General features: G+C 31.6%; 1 long non-coding RNA gene across 1 annotated transcript; it reads left to right on the plus strand.

The window, feature by feature from the left end:
• Nucleotides 1-2,313: 2,313 nt before the first annotated feature.
• Nucleotides 2,314-3,384, plus strand: LOC107844908. Its single transcript, XR_001666621.2, has 3 exons — nucleotides 2,314-2,690; nucleotides 2,854-2,932; nucleotides 3,062-3,384. It is a non-coding gene; the product is annotated as an uncharacterized LOC107844908 (long non-coding RNA).
• The last annotated feature ends 2,912 nt before the right edge of the window (nucleotides 3,385-6,296 follow it).

The following is a 6,296-nucleotide window of genomic DNA, read 5'->3' on the forward strand; positions in this document are numbered from 1 at the left end:
AATTTTGATATAGGAGAACCTAACAATGCATCTATGAATTTGAAAAATTTTAATTCAAGTGGTCCATAATATCCTTCTTTGGTGGAGGAAGTTGATAGGTAATAAACAGCTTATTTTATTTAATTAAGTATTTTTTCTTATAGTGAATGAGATTATTTATCCATTTTGTAGATCTAGTGATTGTTGAAGTACGCTTACTCAACTCACAGAAATTGTGAACAACAACAACGACGTACACATGGAGTTTGATAGTGATGAACCTTTAAAATATGAATCATCAGATGATGATCAAACTTATGATGATGATGGAATTGTTAATGGAGAGTCTATACCCGCTGATGTCTATACTTCAGAAAGGATTTCTTAGCAGAAAGGTTTCCTAGTTGGAAAAAAATCTTTCCTACTAGATTTCTATTAGGTTAATTCTTTCTTAGAAGAATAGTTTTGTAGTTCTATAAATGGAACATATCTCTTCTCAAGTCATAACACATGTTGTTAGCATCCACAATGTAGTCGTTTAAGAGTATTTGTTTAGAGGGAGATTTTCTCCCAATAGATTTTATGTTTTTTCAATACTAGTTTTTCATATGTAGGTTGTTTGACCAAATCATATCAATAATATTATGTTTTAGTATACTTTTATTTGTCATCTGAATTATCACCGTCTTGGTTTGCACATTTTTAAGCTTTCGCATGACGCCCTCTCGATTTCAAACCCAACAAGTGGTATCAAGCCTACTATTCAAAGGTCCAGTGATTTGGTGAAATGAGATTGAAGACAGCTTCAAAGCGATTTCAAATCAAACTGCAACCAATTTGATGATAATGAAGATCTTTATCTAGCTACATGTGGAGAAGGAGTTTAAAGTATATTTTCAACATTCCTGCTGCTGCATCTTTAAAAATAAAAATAAGATATTTTCTAAACCATTTTTAACCCATAGTATTTTAAACTTTATCTTTAAACTATGACAAGCAACAGTGATGAAGATTATATGAAGAAAAAGATGATGATCAGTTTTATCAAAAAATTCAGGACAAGGGGAGATTTGTTAGGATTTGTCCTAAATTTCCTACCTTACTTGGATTCTACCATAATTGTGTTTTAGTTCAGAAAGGATTTCTTATTGGAAAAGGTTTCCTAGTTGGAAAAAAATCTTTCCTATTATAATCTATTATGTTTATTCTTTCTTAGAAGAAGAGTTTTGTAGTTCTATAAACAGAATATATCTCTTCTCAAGTCATAACACGTATAACATTCATAATGTAGTCGTTTGAGAGTCTTTGTTTAGAGGGAGATTTTCTCCCAATAGATTTTATATTTTTTCATTATTAGTTTTTCATATGTAGGTCGTTTGACCAAACCATATCAATAATATTATGTTTTAGTATACTTTTATTTGCCATCTGAATTATCACCGTCTTGGTTTATAAATTTTTAAGCTTCCACATGACGGCCTCTCGATTTTGAACCCAATAGTTGGATCTATATAATTACTAGCAATGCATGTCACGTAATAGGATAGTTTATTGTTGTAATTCGTACGACATTCTCTTCCTTTTGACACATTTGACACTTTGAGAATTCAAATTTCAAATGCATTTTGATATCTCAAGTTTAAATTTTGATTAGATGTTGTTAGAAAAATTTCCAATCTATCTTATAAATTCACAATTACATTAATTAATATAATATGTCAAATTAACATCTGCATAGTTGAAAAAAGGTCACATCAAATGAAATGGTAAAAGTAACATTTTGTTTTTAAAAAGTTGGAAAAACAAAGGCGCAATGTAACAAAAAATGATAATCTGTAAAGTTGTACACACTGTATGTTTTTACATAACTCAATGTTAGCCACAAATCTAGTTTTAATGATGACAACACTAATCTCTAATTTTGTGTAGAGTAATGAAGTAACTAATCTAGTAATTTCTCAAAATGGAAAAGCCACAATCAAAGGATATCTCGAAATCAATCCTAGTACAACTGAAAGGCAAGCCGCAAAAGGAAGAAGCATTCTCACCACAAGAGAATAAGGAAGAAAATGTACGCACGTATCTGATGTGTTCATATTACATCATCTACGTATTCAAATATTAAATTTAGATGACCTCGCAAATACTTTTGATTACCCCATATCATAGAGCAACATAAGTAGAAGAATGGAAATTCTAATTCCCCCAAAATCAATTCAAATCTGGTTCCACGTGGAAAGCTAAGATAGGTTGAGATTCTGAAGATTGGGAAACAACAAAGCCTTAATATCTTATCCCTTGTATAAATTGCTAGATCATAAGCATTCTAAATTTATTCTTGTACATCTTCACACGATCAATATTCTAGTTACTTCGTTAAACTTATACAATTCATTATAATACGTTATAGTGAATACAAAAGAGAGGAGAAACTAGGTGCTATACAAGTAGAGGTTGCTAACCATCTCAGAGAAGCTAATTTATAAAGCTCTCAAAGAAACATTCTGTAATCATTCAAGTTTCTCTAAAGGGAACCTCTTGTAACACACAAACACCAGAAGTAGGCACCACAAATGTGTTTCGTACCATGATAAATTTTACTACGTCTTTTACTGTACTTCTGTATTTTTATTTCTCGCTACCAATGCTTCTTTGATATCAACACTGTTGTGCAGGAGAGTTGGTTAACTGATCACACTAGTAAACTTAAGGTATACAAATTTCAATTCACCCCCTCTTGTTTATCATTCCTTCATTAACTCATTAATTATCCATCCACTCAGTATCGGGCCAAATAGATATATTAATACGCGTATTTGTTGAATCAATTTAACAATATGCATATTTGTATAACACACACATGCAAATTCGCAGAGTTCAACTTCATGCAAAAAATGTTAGCATCAAAATCAAGCACAAGGAAAAGAGTTTTGGGGCCATCGGAGAGCAAAAGGTGAGCCATCAAATATAAATTTGATGTTGTGATAGATCTCAGAGTAGGCTTTCATTTTTCTTTAGATTTGTTAATTTTCTCAAAATTTTGTTCTAGATTTTTATGAGATGAATTAAACAAAATTGACAGTGATATCATCAAAGGGATCTATTATGGCCGCATTGCGTTAAAACTGATAAAGAGAGAAAGCACAACGTACATGATCGAACGGTCTGAAGAAGAATGAATAAGCCATCAATCTCTATTAGGTGTATTTTTATTTTGGTTGATAATTAATATTATCTCGTGTGTAAATTTGTTTGTCGTTGTGGTTTCTCCATTCACTTCACTTTGTATGTGTTGCATATGCAATATCACACATTTCTGCAATTCATTCTTGTGTTGATACCTAATTTTATTCACGTTTCCACCAATTTTGGCAGCTAGGGTAGCCTATTTTCTGCAAACCTTGTTCTCTCTCCCTCATATATATATATATATATATATTCTCATATTTGCATTTTCTGCACTTGGGCTACCATAGATATACATCTAAGTTCCCTCATATACAATTTGTAAAATCTTTGCTCTTCATCTAATTCATTCATTCTGAGCTCCTTATTGTCTTTATGCACACTACTGGCATTGTTGTTTTATTTATTTTTGTTTAATGAAGTACATATATTCTTAAATTGTGTATTTAAAAAGATCATTGATTAGATTTTTATTTAATACTAATAGGGGCAATCATTGAATTAGTGTCTTATTATCGAATTTGTCTATCCCACACTAGAATTAGTATTGAATATTTGGCTCTTATTACCTGTACTTTTTATGTTAAAATTAGAGAAAATACATACAATCTTTTAAATTTGTCTGTCAAATTTACTCCATCACTATAACTTAACACACATTTAAATACCTTTTATTCCAGGCATAATACATAAATATGACCCTAAACTTGACACCAAATTATAAGTTTGACCTTAAACTTTGATAGTGCACAAATAGGACCTTTAACTATTCAAAACCTGAACAAATATGACCTTCGATTTTGCAACCCCATGCGTGAGTTTCACTCGCACCTACGTGGAAAGCTCATCCAATCACACGGTGCCACGTCATTAAAAGGGCTGATTTGGAGGGAGGTCATATTTCTGCAGTTTTGAATAGTTAGAGGTCATATTTGTGCACTGTCAAAGTTTTACTTTTTGTGTTAAAACGACATCATTTTTATTACTTATTATTATTATTATTATTATTTTTATTTATTTCTATAGCAGCAACACCTAACTTTTTTTTTTATTAAAAAAAAAGCCACTAGCAAGGATCGAACCCACACAGTAGGCTGAAGGAAGCGCCCAAGAAGAGCAAATAACACCACTGGGCTATCTAAGTGCCTTGTTTCATGTGGTTCAACATTAATATACGTACATAAATATAGATTTTCTACCTTATATATACAGCATAATTTTTTTACCGAGAGGGTTCGGGTAAACCCCAGCAACCACGTAGGTCCGCCCCTGCATTAATTTAATAATGTTTTGATAACGTTAATTTAATACTAACATTTTAATAACGTTAATTTAATATACTACTACTACTATCCTTAATAACATTAATTTAATAACGTTTTATTAAAATTATAATTTTTTTTATTAGTATAGTTTCATCTTTAATTTAATAATTAAATAAATTATATTTAGATATATTATATAAAATAAATTCGTCCTTTGCTTTATAATATATTTATATACCCGCGCGATTTTTTCGTATGAGGCTGACCCACCTAATTAATAAATCTTCAATATTGCTCTTTTTCCGCTATGTCAAAAGAAATTAGATGCCATTTTCATCTTTGAGCCGAAAATAATGAAAAAATAATAGTGAAAAGTCATTTAAAGGTAATATTTGTGCAGTTTTGAATAGTTAAAGGTCATATTTGTGCACTGTCAAAGTTTAAGGTTTAAGTTACAATTTGGTGTCAAGTTTAGGGTCATATTTATGTATTATACCCTTAGATTTTAAGCTGGACGCACCCAGTTTTGCGTGTTGAACACGCGTTTTGCCACGTAGGATTGGAGGTCATATTTGTACATTTTTGAATAGTTAAAGGTCATATTTGTGCACTGTCAAAGTTTAAGGTCAAAGTTATAATTTGGTATCAAATTTAAGGTCATATTTATATATTATGCCTTTATTCTAATTTGATATGTATTAAATACTCTCCTAAAGGGTGACATAACAAAGAGAGTGTGTTCACCTTCCCAAAAATGCATGAAAAGAGTGAATTTTTTGTTTTGTATCAAATACGCAGGTTAAGACTGTAGAAGGAGACTTTGACGTATTTCCCTGTAGAAATAGGGGTGCACTAGGGATCACTCTTAGTCCTTTCCTCATTGCCATAGTGATAGATATATTGACATGGTGAATCCAAGATGACGTACCTTGATGTATGTTATTTATAGATGACAGTACTGATTGATGAGACGCATCACGACATGAATAATTGGAGGTTAGAGACAAACTCAGAAAGCTAAAGAATTTAAGTTAAGTATGTAATAGCCTAACTTATTTTTTCAATGAAGGATTAATTGATAATTTTAACCAATTATTAATATTAGTTAAGGGAATTAAAGGGAGCAAGTCAAAAGCCTAACCTTCTCCCTTCGGTTTCACGATTAAAAATAGTATAAGTAGAATTCTAGGGCTATTTTTGATACCATTATTTTGAAGGAGGCAGCAAGCAGCGTAGGTTAAAAATAGAGAGTGTCTAGACAACGTTAGTCGGCTTCCTCGTGAAGTGATAAGGTACGAATTTTGTTTGTGACATAGATATATTCGGTGATGCAGTAGTAATATAGTAATGACATTAAATTCAGAATGGAAAGCATGGACTAGCTAACGATTGTTATTATGATGATATAATAATAAATTAATGATTTGGTGATGATTGAATTTGAACGAGGGACTAATGTGTTTCCTTTTCTTGGGGGCAGTACACGTCTCCCTAATTTGTTTATTGATTGGGTGAAGTTGGTGGAAGAAACATGTTATTCCTTTACATATTCTATACTAGGCATCTTTTTACCGTATAATTCGTGCATTAGAATAAGCTTACTAACCAATTGCCTTGGTAGACCACTATTTGTAACGCCCCGCATTTCGGGCTACAATATAGACCATGATTTCGATGCGTTGTTAATCCCGAAGCTATAAAATTTTATGTCAATACGGCATGTTAATTATCGTGTAGCATGTGAATCCACTCAAGCTTGAATTTAGACCATAGAGGTCCCTCAACTCAAGGACGAGTTGAAACTATTTCGATCGACTAAGTTTTAGTGGACGTTGTAAAGTGTGTCAGCTTCGTTCGACCATAACT

Source organism: Capsicum annuum, chromosome 10, assembly GCF_002878395.1.
Source record: "Capsicum annuum cultivar UCD-10X-F1 chromosome 10, UCD10Xv1.1, whole genome shotgun sequence".
Lineage (NCBI taxonomy): Eukaryota > Viridiplantae > Streptophyta > Magnoliopsida > Solanales > Solanaceae > Capsicum > Capsicum annuum.